The following is a 14,729-nucleotide window of genomic DNA, read 5'->3' on the forward strand; positions in this document are numbered from 1 at the left end:
TAAAGAATATGTACATAAAGATATATGAATGAGTGATGGTACAGAACGGCATAGGCAAGATGCAGTAGATTAGGTATAGTGTACAGTCTATACATATGAGATGAGTAATGTAGGGTATGTAAACATAAAGTGCGTAGATATTAAAGTGGCTAGTGATACATGTATTACATAAGATGGCAAGATGCAGTGGATGATATACAGTACAGTATATACATATGAGATGAGTAATGTAGGGTATGTAAACATTATATTAAGTGGCATTGTTTAAAGTGGCTAGTGATACATTTTACATATTCCATCAATTCCCATTATTAAGTGGCTGGAGTTGAGTCAGTATGTTTGGCAGCGGCCACTAAATGTTAGTGGTGGCTGTTTAACAGTCTGATGGCTTGAGATAGAAGCTGTTTTCAGTCTCTCGGTCCCTGCTTGATGCACCTGTACTGACCTCGCCCTTCTGGATGATAGCGGGTGAACAGGCAGTGGCTCGGGTGGTTGTTGTTTTGATGATCTTTATGGCCTTCCTGTGACATCGGTGTGGTGTAGGTGTCCTGGAGGGCAGGTAGTTTGCCCGGTGATGCGTTGTGCAGACTCACTACCTCTGTGAGAGCCTTACGTGTTGTGGGCGGAGCAGTTGCCGTTACCAGGCGGTGATACAGCCTGGTCGACAGGATGCTCTCGTATTGTGCATCTGTAGAAGTTTGTGAGTGCTTTTGGTGAAGCCCAAATTTCTTTCAGCTCCTCTGAGGTTGAAGAGGCGCTGCTGCGCCTTCTTCACAACGCTGTCTGTGTGGGTGGACAATTCAGTTTGTCCGTGATGTGTACACCGAGGAACTTAAAACTTTCCACCTTCTCCACTACTGTCCCGTCGATGTGGATGATGGGGGGTGCTCCCTCTGCTGTTTCTCTGAAGTCCACATATCATTCTCTTTGTTTTGTTGACGTTGAGTGTGAGGTTTTATTTTCCTGACACCCACACTCGAGGGCCCTCCTACCTCCTCCCTGTAGGCCGTCTCGTCGTTGTTGGTAATCAAGCCTACCACTGTAGTGTCGTCGCAAACCTTGATGATTGAGTTTGGAGGCGTGCATGGCCACGCAGTCGTGGGTGAACAGGGAGTACAGGAGAGGGCTTAGAACGCACCTTGTGGGGCCCCCAGTGTTGAGGATCAGCGGGGTGGAGATGTTTGTTACCTACCTCACCACCTGGGGGCGGCCCGTCAGGAAGTCCAGGCCCAGTTGCACAGGGCGGGGTCGAGACCCAGGGTCTCGAGCTTGATGACGAGTTTGGAGGGTACTATGGTGTTAATTGCTGAGCTGTAGTCGATGAACAGCATTCTCACATAGGTTATTCTTCTTGTCCAGATGGTGTTAGGGCAGTGTGCAGTGTGGTTGCGATTGCGTCGTCTGTGGACCTATTGGGTCGGTAAGCAAATTGGAGTGGGTCTAGGGTGTCAGGTAGGTGGAGGTGATGATATGGTGCTTGACTAGTCTCTCAAAGCACTTCATGAGAGGAGGAAGTGAGTGCTACGGTGCGGTAGTCGTTTTAGCTCAGTTACCTTAGCTTTCTTGGGAACAGGAACAATGGTGCCCCTCTTGAAGCATGTGGGAACAGCAGACTGGGATAAGGATTGATTGAAATATGTCTTAACACACACCAGCTGGTCTGCGCATGCTCTGAGGACGCGGCTGGGAATGCGTCTGGGCCTGCAGCTTTGCGAGGGTTAACACGTTTAAATTGTTTTACTCACCTCGGCTGCAGTGAAGGAGAGCCCAGGTTTTGGTAGCGGCCGTGTCAGTGGCACTGTATTGTCCTCAAAGCGAGCAAAAAAGTTATTTAGTCTGTTCTGGGAGCAAGACATCCTGGTCCGCGACGGGGCTGGTTTTCTTTTTGTAATCCGTGATTGACTGTAGACCCTGCACATACCTCGTGTCTGAGTGTTGAATTGCGACTCTACTTTGTCTCTATACTGGGACTTAGCTTGTTTGATTGCCTTGCGGAGGGAATAGCTACACTGTTTGTATTCGGTCATGCTTCCGGTCACCTTGCCCTGGTTAAACAGTGGTTCGCGCTTTCAGTTTCACGCGAATGCTGCCATCTCCACGGTTTCTGGTTTGGGGAATGTTTTAATCGTTGTTTGTGGGTACGACATCGTCAATGCACTTTCTAATGAACTCGCTCACCGAATCAGCATATTCGTCAACGTTGTTGTTGGACGCAATGCGGAACATATCCCAATCCACGTGATCGAAGCAGTCTTGAAGCGTGGAATCCGATTGGTCGGACCAGCGTTGAACAGACCTGAGCGCGGGAGCTTGCTGTTTTAGTTTCTGTTTGTAGGCTGGAAGCAACAAAATGGAGTCGTGGTCAGCTTTTCCGAAAGGAGGGCGGAGGAGCCTTATATGCGTCGCGGAAGTTAGTATAGCAATGATCCAGGACCAGGGTTGGTCCTGGTCAGTCCCTGGATGGGAGACCAGGTGCTGCTGGAAGTGGTGTTGGAGGGCCAGTAGGAGGCACTCTTTCCTCTGGTCTAACAAAGATCCCAATGCCCGGGCAGTGATTGGGGACACTGCTCTGTGTAGGGTGCTGTCTTTCGGATGGGACGTTGAACGGGTGTCCTGACTCTCTGAGGTCATTAAAGATCCCATGGCACTTATCGTAAGAGTAGGGGTGTTAACCCCGGTGTCCTGGCTAAATTCCCAATCTGGCCCTCAACCATCACGGTCACCTAATAATCCCCAGTTTACAATTGGCTCATTCATCCCCCTCCTCTCCCCTGTAACTATTCCCCAGGTCGTTGCTGCAAATGAGAACGTGTTCTCAGTCAACTTACCTGGTAAAATAACGGTAAAATAAAAAATAAAAAAATAAAATCCAAGGTTTTACCAGCCCTGGTAGCACAATCGATATGCTGATAGAATTTAGGGAGTTGCGCTAGACTACAAAAAGTTGAATAGAGAAGATGACATGGTCAATTCCATCTAAATATACTTTTGTATCTATTGATATCCTTTACATAATCCTTTATTTTTGTTTTGAAAATCCATTTTGGTGTCATGAAATGCATGCCAGAAACTCTTTCTCCCACATAACAATGTCTGTTTTGGAGATTGTCAGTGCATTTCATTGCAGGCTCATATTGTGCCTGAGGGACAGCGCCTCCTCATTACTTTAACCCACACACCACTCACCCGGCGCTGTTACAATGATTCCAAGAAAACAATGGGCTGCCAAACTTTCTGTTGTCACCAAAGGGAGTGACTGCAGTGTTTGATTTCAGTCTGATAGGCGATCTTCCCGGAGCAGACAATTAATATTTAACCCGATAGGCTAGGAGAGACGGGCTTGAGCAACGTCAAGACGCACAACAATAGAAGCAATTTAAACGTGCAAAACGAATCCATTCAAAAGCGTTCGGATCATAAGTCATCTCCTGGAAATGGAAGGAGGGCCCAGTTTGCTGGACTCAACATTCAATTAAAAATTGCTTCTTTTTACCTTCTGCTGGCAGGCTACTGTAACGGTTTGGCCTTTGTGAACCTGTCACACTCATCCGTTACTCAAAAGCAGAGGGAAGTAGGCTAGTGTGCTGTTTCCATACTCCCTCACAAGGGTATGCCCTAGCTGCCATATTCAATTTAAAAAGTTACATTGTTTGGTAAATATGTGAAACACTTATAATTCCCATTTAATTGATTATTCATCCTGTGTGTGACCTCTGCCCCGTTCTCTCCTTCCAACTCACTCCTAAGTCAAATCCAACCATCTCCCCAAAATATTCTGTGAAGCCCCCCTTGGAGAGGCTGACATTTTGACCTTTCCATATCCAGAGAGCAGCATTCCAAAGTTCACGTTACACCACAACACTCCCAATAGCAAACACACTATACACAAGCAATGTGACGGCCAACACATCCACAAATGCAGTATATTCACTGGAGATGGGGAAACAAAGAATATTTTGTTGCATCATTAAACTAAAATAGTACACATCTCAAATAGATACAAAGTTACTGCTTGAACATGAGAGTTGTTATTTCCCCCTCAAAATCTATCTCAACGGGGTTTGCCAGAAAGAGTAGATTAGGGGACTGTTGTTCTATCCAAGAATTTAGCAACTCATTTGCAATTGTGGCACTAGGTCAATATTTGAATCTGCTGATGTATCCCTTTCTCTCCTCTCTCCCTCTTTGTGAAACTGTCAGACATTGATGGCTTTGTTAGTGATTTCATTCTGGAGTCTGGCCTGAGTGTCTGTAGGTTTAAAAGAAGAGGTCTGGTGTATAATTGCAACACAAGGAAACTAACGTTGTTAGCCACTGACTGACAGCTAATTGATATACAGTCCCTTCCTAAGATATATATTCATCTTGTCATATATTTTCATCTTTTGCTTGTAGATATTCCTTTTGAAGGATATAATATGGATTTACATGCAAAGTCCATTTCACTTGCTTGCTTATTAATTATTCATTTCCTCTCAGTCCCAAGAGAGCTATATACGCTCACAACATGTAAAAATCTATGTGGCTAATTGAAACACCAGAATTATGCCTTTGTGAGCGATTATTTATTTATTTTAACTTTCGATGTGTCCATATCTTGTAGACTGCTCTAAATTGCACTGGGAGGCCGTAAATATTTTTGAAGCCATTCTGCACATTTTAACTGTCAGCCTGCCAACCATTCCCACTCACATATAGTTATATTCCTGTACGGCTCTAAAAATACAACGGCCATCGAATTCTCAGCCCTTTGAAGACCTGACGGTGGGGAGAGGCTGGGAAACACACCATTAGATAGATTTGAGGAAGACAGATGACCAGCGGCGAGCTGCAGGTTGGAGGCAAGGCCCCAGCACTGTGTATTTGGGCACAGATATATCCGACTATCAAGGAGCCATTTGGAAGAGGCTGTCACCGGGAGAGAGTGCAATTCCTCGACAGATAGGCAGAGGGGAAGACATTAGTGTGAGAGTGAGAGCAGGAGAGCAGAGGATGAGAGGGAGAGGGGGCTATGTTTCGAAGGGTTGGGAGTGAGGCTCCTCTCAAATGGAACACTAGGGACGATTATCACATGACCACCGGCAGGGGGGTGAGAGCTCATGGGAGGGTGGCTGAGTGGCCTGGGGCGGTAGGGGGGAGTTAATGACGCTCACCAGGATTACAGGGAGGTTTGGGGAGGCTGGTGCGAGGCCACTTTACTACACGGAGACACGTACTCAACACCGGAATCAGCCTCAGATAGGATAGATTAGTGATTTGTCCATTTGTTTGCTTCACAGCACCTTTGTCAATTGTGTGGACCGGTCCGGTCTGAAAATAAGTTCTATAAGCAGGGTGAATGTTTAGAATCGTCAGTCCACACAGACGTTCCCTAATAGGCTAGATAACCCCTCCCCGTACGTATAGGCACAAGCTCCCATTTACTCGCCTTGGGACAGCTTAGAATGCAAATGTGTTGGCTTTCTTGTGTAAATAACTTGTTTCTCCTCATTCAGCTTTTCATTCAGTAAGTTGTTCACCTCCGCTGCCTTAATGGGTTTGCTAATTACTCTCACACTCCGTTTTACAGGATCCAGCCTTGTTTGTGTTCATCTGATAACTCTTGTTTAGATAGAGGATGGAGTGTGATTCGAGAAGCCTCGTCGTCTTTTCTGCACACCAGCTGGAGTTTTGATGAGAGGCAGCGAGCATCGTTCCCCTCTCTCTCTCTCCTCATCTATTCTCAACAGAGTTTTGCAGAACGGACGTCGTAACCATTGGGCCATATATCTGGGATGGATCTGTCTCTGGCGATGTGGAAAGCAGTCATTACTAGGACAAGTGATTTCTCTTTCAGCCCGGGTTCATGGGTCAATTGCTCTTTCCCATTCTATTAGATGGCAGAGTTGGTGGGATTGGAGCCTCGTTGCTAACCTGAGCTCTCCATTCCCACGCATTCTTCGGGGCTATTGAGACCTCCGGTGGCTCACAGTTGGCTCTTCAGCTTTCGTAGCGCATTGTGTTTTACTTTATTGATTCTAACAAGGCAGCGGTTGGTTTGTGTGTCATCTGAACAGGACCCTGTGTTTGTCCAGATTTATGTGCCCTGCTCTAAGTGAAAATCCCTGCCCAGTAAAATCATTAAAACCCCATGTTGTCCTCTTATTGAATAACTGTCAGCTGTCTTTAGATGACAGACTTTGGGGTTTAATTCCTCTACATGGCTATAAAGGTTTCATCAGCCACAAACTCAGTAAAGGCAAATAAATAACGGACAATAAAAAGAGTGAGGCTCATCATCGGAGTTAAAGGGCTGAGGCTGTCTGGGCATAGATCTTCGAACATTTTCCATAATTAATTACGACAGGGCAATTCCATTCCAGAAGTGTTACAATACTGCATATTTTAGCGGCTCGTTTTTAATATTTTAATTATAACAGTATTTTAAGAAGGACACAGTGAGTGCATATTTGAGCAACTTTCTAAAAAATCTTTAGGCCTTCACAATCTAGCCTTTCCGAGAAGGAAACTGGTAATGCGTGAGTTCAAGTGGAAAACAAGGGACGGGCATTGTCCAACCATGATTTGGATAGTAAACAAAAGAATCGGTACAGCACTGGGTCTTCCGGTTCACCTCTACATAAAGTGTTCATCCTGACAGAACAAAGACAAAGGTGCTCTCCAGACTCCACAAGCAACATGGAGCTGGTTGGACAAGACTCTGAGAATACCAACAAACAGGGGCATTGTCATTTTACACCTCTTTTTTTGTCTTCCATGTGGTGTCCAGTGGTGTGTACAGGGTCATTGTGATCCGTCACATCTCCTATGGAGTGATGCTGAGTAAAGCTTCTGTACTGTGTAAACATATGTGGAATGTGTTTACGGACAGTTAAAGTCAGAGTTCAGCTGAGTCACTGATTACGTCCCAAATGACACCCTAGTCAAAGCCCTGGTCAAAAGTAGTGCACTATAAATGGAATAGGGTGCTATTTGGGATGTAGCCACTCTGTAAATGGGGTGGCAGGTAGCCTAATGGTTAGAGTGATGGGCCAGTAACCGAAAGGTTGGAGGATCGAATCTCCGAGCTGACAAGGTAAAAATCTGTCGCTCTGCCCCTGAACAAGGCAGTTAACGCACTGTTCCTAGGCCGTCATTGTAAATAAGAATTTGTTCTTAACTGACTTGCCTAGTTAAATAAAAAAAATGAGGGGTCCTGTGCATTTCTTCTTCTCTCCTCCCGGGAACAACATGCCTGTGCCTCCTGTTGTAGTACGGGTTAGAGGTCAGCCTCCAGCCTCATTACATCATCGTGTCCCTGTCGTAGCACCCCCACTCTCCTACCCTCTTTTAAAGACAGCATTAGTGTAAACACAGCAGCGTTGTTGACATTAAACGGCCGTGGCGCTTTGAACCCCTCTGAAATATCAGCGGTCCTGCAATCCCCCAGCCAGAGTACACATGTACCCTTCCAAACAAAAGCAAGGCATGTGTAACTGAATCTCCTTAAAGCTCAGGTGCAACAATTCACACTGTTGTTTAGCATCAACAAACAAGAACAAACACTGGCCGCTGTTGAAGAGTGAGGCAGTTAACACACTGGTTTGTTTTAGTACCACAGAGCTGACGACAGACTGTAGGCCCTGCAAACCAGCATCCACAAGGATGTGGACGTTTGGCTAATTATTTGTATACGCAACAAATACCTACAGTGCCTTCAGATAATATTCATACCCCTTGACTTACTCCACATTGTATTGTGTTATAGACTGAATTCAAAATTGATGAAATACTGCAGATTTWTTCTCTCACCTAATGTTTGGCAAATTATTTATATACGTAACATACAGTATACCTACACTACAGTTCAAAAGTTTGGGGTCACGTAGAAATGTCCTTGTTTTTGAAAAAAATAACACACCTCACAAGTCCTCAACTGGCAGCTTCATTAAATAGTACCCGCAAAACACCAGTCTCAACGTCAACAGTGAAGAGGCGACTCCGGGATGCTGGCCTTCTAGGCAGAGTTCCTCTGTCCAGTGTTTGTGTTCTTTTGCCCATCTTAATCTTTTCTTTTTATTGGTCAGTCTGAGATATGGCTTTTTCTTTGCAACTCTGCCTAGAAGGCCAGCATCCCATCTCTTCACTGTTGATGTTGAGACTGTTTTTTTGAGGGTACTATTTAATGAAGCTGCCAGTTGAGGACTTGTGAGGCATCTGTTTCTCAACCTAGACACTCTAATGTACTCAGTTGTGCACCGGGGCCTCCCACTCCTCTTTCTAGTCTGGTTAGAGCCCGTTTGCGCTGTTCTGTGAAGGGAGTAGTACACAGCGTTGTACAAGATCTTTCGTTTCTTGGCAATTTCCCGCATGGAATAGCCTTCATTTCTCAGAACAAGAATAGACTGATGAATTTCAGAAGAAAGGTCTTTGGTTCTGGCCATTTTGAGCCTGTAATCGAACCCACAAATGCTGATGCTCCAGATACTCAACTAGTCTAAAGAAGGCCAGTTTTATTGCTTCTTTCATCAGAACAACAGTTTTAATTGCAAAAGGGTTTTCTAATGATCAATTAGCCTTTTAAAATGATAAACTTGGATTAGCTAACACAACGTGCCATTGGAACACAGGAGTGATAGTTGCTGATAATGGCCCTCTACGCCTGTGTAGATATTCCAATAAAAAAAGAATCTGCAGTTTCCAGTTACAATAGTAATTTACAACATGAACAATGACTACACTGTATTTCTGATCAATTTGATGTAATCTTAAATGGACAAAAAAAAAATGCTGTTCTTTCAAAAACAAGGACATTTCTAAGTGACCCCAAACTTTTGAATGGTTTTGTATGTTGAAGTTAGGCACTGAATACACATTTTCCATTTCATTAGAAAAATAACATTTCTGTAAGCATATTAGAAATACCTACAAAAAACTGCATGTGAGGAGGGGCGGGGGAGCTTCAGCCTTGTAATAGAATACCTGAAATATTCATGGCTTGTGGTCCTAGCTGCAGTGTAAACCTCCACAGGCATCCAGTCTCATTGTACGTTATATTGATTAATAACATCCCAGGAAACCAAAGGCATTAAGCGAATTATGAGCCAGTGGGCTCCAAAGGCGCATGTGTAACTTTACACACAGAACCGGATCCCACCTCTCAGCGTCTCCCATCCATCCAGAAACAGGAAAATCTGCCCCTAATTTGACGGTAAAATCCTGTATTCTCAGATTTGGTTTGGCCGCTGCCCAGGTGATTAATGTGGGGAAACTGACAGGGAGAGAGAGTCTGTGTTGTGTTGATGGTCTGCTTCACTCTGTAATCTGGTGTGTGTGTGTGTGTGTGTGTGTGGGGGGGGGGTTTGTGGTGGCTACGTGATTGATTCTCTTTTTTTTAAATAAATTCCTCTGTTTTTTCTCTCTTTTTTAGTGAAGTCTCTTTTTCTTGCTACTGTTTCACATTACCTGGCTTGTTAGGAAATGCCTCCCAGTTGTTGTTCCTATGAAGCAAATTGTCATCCCACCGTCGACTACCTCTCCATCTGGAAGATTTTATTTGGGCCCTTTCTTTCCAGACGTTTTAAATACGTACATTAGGCAGAAATGATACATGTCTTTTTTAGTACAGCGGCGATGAATCCACTCCTGCGCTCGCCTTGTAAATTATGTCTGCTCTCCAGCGTGGAGGAAGCTCTATGGGTGATAAAGAATTGCCATCATGGGTCCATTACGGTTTGGATTGAGAGCTTTCTCTGTGCCCTCCGTGCCCGCTTGTCAGGGGAAATAACAGGCTGCATTAGCTATATACATCAGCAGACCACCCGAGGAACCTTTACCATCGACGGACAGAGTCTCAAATGAACCTCTGGCACTTTATCTCATAGTTTAACACCGGCAGTGCAGGATAGTCTATTTTCCAAGTACTTTATGTAGAATCTTGTACAAATACCACTATTGCCACGTAGTGGAAAATACATAAGGATTGATAATGGCTTTCTCTCTCACCATTGAGTTGAATGGCAACATTGAACTGGTTAAATGTGATATGAACGCCAGCTGTTCCACTTCAGTGCTCCTGCTAAGTGGAGCGGCCCAGTGTTTCTGATGAATCCTCGCTGATAATGAGTGCTAACCAGGCTCAGAATTAGCCCACATTTCAATCATTAAGCTCTGTAGTGGGAGAATAGGAGAGGAAGTTAAAGAGAGGAAGCGAGAGAGGGAGAGAGAGAGAGAGGTTCCTCAGCTTGTGAGTAGGAGTGGGTGAAAGACTGAGGTGGAGAGTGATAGTACACACCCCCCCCCCCAGACCACATACAGTAGGTGTTTTTCAGTCACAGTTGCAGAAACAATGCTAGGGGTAGACAGTCCACAGTCCAGGTATCACCTTCCATAGCAGGCAAATATTTGCCACAGTATCAGATGTGATTTGAGAGTCAGCAACGTTTCCACTTGAATGAAATATTTAACGAGTTTGATGTATGGTGGGCACACAGGTCCATGTGCATTCTGCCCAACATAAATAAAGCTGTGGGACAGGGGTCTCAAGTGAGGGAACTGGAGCCTTGCCTATGGGATCATCTGAGGGCCTCCTGGGCCTGTAGCATGGGGATTTGGTTGGATACAGGAAGAGGCCTGACGAGGAGGCCGTAATGACCAAACACGGCGCTGATTGGACATCTTGTATGCATTAAACTGAGTTAGATGATGCTTTGTGTCCTTCAGTCTGCGGATATCCGATAACAAAGGCAAGCTTTATGCGTAAGGTGATCCTATCGGCGGCCGAGGCTCTGTCTGAAGGCCTGATGCCTGGGCTAGCAAGAAACACCTCTCTGTTTGAGAGCACTGAAAGGGGAAACTTGGGATGCACAAACTGAACAAGCCATGAACCCTAGGAGTCGCAGGCGGATGCACATGGAATTCAGAGGACATATGGCATGACGTTTGTGGGTTTTTATAGAATGACGTTATCATATTAAAGCTGATTCCGTGTCACTATAGCAGTTATTTTATTGACATRTAATTGAAGAGTTGATTATGTAAAACTCAATGGGAAATAAAAAACAATATTGGAGGGTAGGAGCTATCCAAAGGGAAGTGTGATGTTATATTTCAAGGTCCCATAAGGCCCACACTCTGACAGAAACGTTATACGGGAGACATTATTCTAGGGGCCTCACAGCCAACCAGCCTATCAAATGTAGTTTAGATGAGGAATGACACTGCAGTTGAAGTATTTTCACATGAAAGTCGTATATCTATCTATTACATATTCATTTCCGAGAGCGGCTTGATTGCGTGTGTGCTACGTGCATGTCTGTCTGTCTCTGTTTGTGTATGTGAAGGCCTGTTCAATCTCAGTGAATGTGAGTCAAGCGTAAATGTAGCTTATCTCTTGGAGCTCCAAGTTTTGGCAGATCTTAGGGCTTTAATTACATTTATTTCCAAATCTATTTTTTTTTTAGAGTGGCGGCTCACAGTAAGTTGCATGGATGGATGATGATTTAAATCACTGATTGAAAACATTAAAAACCCTCCTAGTTCTTTACAAATGTCATTAACATGGCAGAGATTTCTGGGAACCTCATGTCATTTGGTGTTTTTCGATGCTATTTTATTTAATTATCATAATATCTCACACCCTAAATTAGGAGAACAGAGCCCAAACCAGGACTGGCTCGTGAAGACATGCGTGGGAAAGACAAATCGCATGGGTACAGTTTCCTTCCAGCCACAGAGGGAAGAGAGACAGAAACATATGTCTGGCTATTAATTATCTGGAGCAGACCAGCAGATTTAGCGTGAGGGAAACAAAAGGTGTCTTTTCATGAGATTTGTCTCTTGGCTCTGTGCTGACTTCTTTGTGAGGATCTTTTGTTTTGTTTAGAGGCATAGGAGGTCCACAAAGATTTACAGCCGCCCCCTCCCCTCAATGGACTGAATGAGAAGTACAAGTAGGTTCTCAGAAGCAATGCCTGACCTACCACTAGCTGATTCTCCACAAAACAGAGGGACTACTAGAGATGATCTTGTCTAACGAATGTTGAACAACCAAAATGTTCTTTACAGATCAACATTTTTGCGATTGAGCTCAGAAAGCAATGCATCTCTTGTCAGACTGTTGAGATAACCTTTTCGTATTTTGTCATATTTCTCACAGTTTTTTTTCCCCCCTTGGGTGAGAACTTGGAGATGAATGATTTTGGATTTGCGTATTGTGGCGAGGTAGTGGGGTTCTCAAACTGTGTGTGGTGCCAGTGTGCTGTCGCTCATCATCCCTTGCCCCTCCCTGTCTAAGGGATCTCCCAAATCCCCACCCCAYCCCACCCTCTTCTCTTCATCCTGGACACATACWGRCWCTGTGGCATTTCCCTCCTTCTCCAGCCAGTTGTTCTTGTCTGAATGAAAGCCATGGAGAAAATAAAGAGATCTAAATGTCAGCGGGGAGCTGAGTGCATTCCTCTCGCTGTGTCCCAAGACCGGTCACCCAGAACAACTTGTGATCCAGGGACAAAGCTGACGACAGCAGGTGGCCATATGAAGACATTTTCCTCCCAGAATTAGATACTATCCCGGGGAAGCGCCATTGAGTCAAGGATAATACCCCCCAACCTGCTGGGTGGAGAAGGATTTTCATTTCAATTTCTTTACACAACGATGCTTTCCTTCTTATCGGGGGTGCAATGACAGTGCTCTGCAATGAAATAAATGGGAACCAGTTGAAAGGCAGAATTATTCCTTGAACTTGCAACATTGCCTGACACGCCACATTGTTTCTGTGTATGTACTGTACATTTATGTGAAAGTACATGCATGCAAAAACATACACAATAAAACATTTAGACACAGACACACACACACACACGTGCATGTAATGAAGATACATTGGGAATATACCCAGTGACAAAGATATAATCCAAGCAGGATTGGGATTTCTATATTTATTTTTCATTTTTCTGAAAGGTGTTTCTGGAGGGATATAAATGATGCATGAGGCAAAAAGGTCACCCTGAAAATGAAATAATAAAAGCTATTTCGTCACACTGAAAATTGTCATTTTATTTTCATTTTATTTATTCATTTGAGGTTCCTGGCAAAGAGAAATACAAAAGCTACAAAAGGCCAAATTCGGCCGTGAGTCACTGTCATTCCATTGCTGGTTCTGTTTCTTACAGATCAGTATGGCGGTGTATAAACATATTGCTCTTCCAGTCCTCAAGCAAGCACTTTCTAATGCTAAAGTCTGTCTCAAAAAGCGTCACTGACATGAAAGACCACAACATATTTCCAAGGAAGGCACTATTTACATCCAGTATCATACAGGTGTGCTTTAAAATTACACTTCCTGTCACTGAGTGTTATCCAGATCCAAGAACATGCTCTTAACCTCAGTTGAAGCCTCATGGAATATATTATCCTGTTTCACTGAAAACGAGGTTTACCTCAAATGCAACACCAGCCAACATTAGATCAGCATGCATGTGTATGATATTATGTGGGCTCAACCCAGATTTGACTTAAAATACATCTAACCACAATGAGAAGAAATTCCAGCCTGCTACTGTATGTGTTTTGAATTACTGTGCATCAGCGTTGTCCAACTTGGACTCAGGGGTAGACGTAACATAATACATGTAAATCCGGGACGCTCCAATTAGCATGATATGTTACATTTCGTATGGTAGGTATTCATTTGTGGATGTCTATCATCCATTTTGTATTATGTGATACAAATTCCAAATTGTATGATATGTTACGAAATGCAATTGGTATGATATGCTATGAATTTGCAAACGTATGATATGTTACGAATTCCAATTGGTTGTGGCTAATGTTAGCTAGGTGGCTAGGCGGCTAACCCTAAGGTTAGCTAGGTGGCTAAGGTTAGCTAAGCGTTAGGCTTTAGGTGTTAAGGTTAGGAGTTACGTTAAAAAGTTAAGGTTAGGATTAGCTAACATGCTAACTAGTTGCAAAGTTGCTAATCGGCGAAAATGCTAAAGTTGTTCATGATGAGATTCAAACACGCAACATTTTGGTTGCTAGATGTTACGTTATATGCCTACCAATACACTCCGATCAATCACCCTACTTTTGTTTCGCCTTAAATAACTTTGTCTTATGTAACCATACCAAACATAACATATCATACTAATTTGAGTGTCCCGGATGTACATTTACTATGTTACATCTAGTCTGTGAGACCAGGCTGTGTCCGTTTGTGGCTTCCTCAAACGTTGTCTGCTGTCCTCTCTACAGTCCCGTGGTATGAATTAAGCCAGTCAGGAGAAATAACATCAAAATCCAAACAAAGAACAATGTATGCTTAGAAAATGTGCTTAAGAATACAGCATAGGTCTACTGAAAATATTTGTTCACCAAGAGTAAACTTGCAATATGTGCTTTTGTTGCTTAGCCTGTGTTCCATTGACAAATATAAGCAAGCTTTTTATGAGTATGTGTATGTGTAAAGGCAGAGAGTTGTATTTAAACAGCAGTGTGGATCATGCACCGCTACCCTCCCCTGCCTCTCCATCTGTAAACAGTGGTAGTGACACACAAGGCTGGAGCCAGCAGCCAATCTGCTATCCCAGCCTCACCTTTCCCGGATCATTTGCTGGCTAACACCTGATACTTTCACGTTGCTAACTCAGAGGCTGCCCACAATTGCCTTGCCAAATGGCCTGAGACCACCTATTCTGCCGGTCTCTATTGTGGATCAATTAAACCCTGTCCAGGAGCAAACTCAGCCTTAT

This window comes from Salvelinus sp. IW2-2015, linkage group LG14 (assembly GCF_002910315.2).
Source record: "Salvelinus sp. IW2-2015 linkage group LG14, ASM291031v2, whole genome shotgun sequence".
Classification (NCBI taxonomy): Eukaryota; Metazoa; Chordata; class Actinopteri; order Salmoniformes; family Salmonidae; genus Salvelinus; species Salvelinus sp. IW2-2015.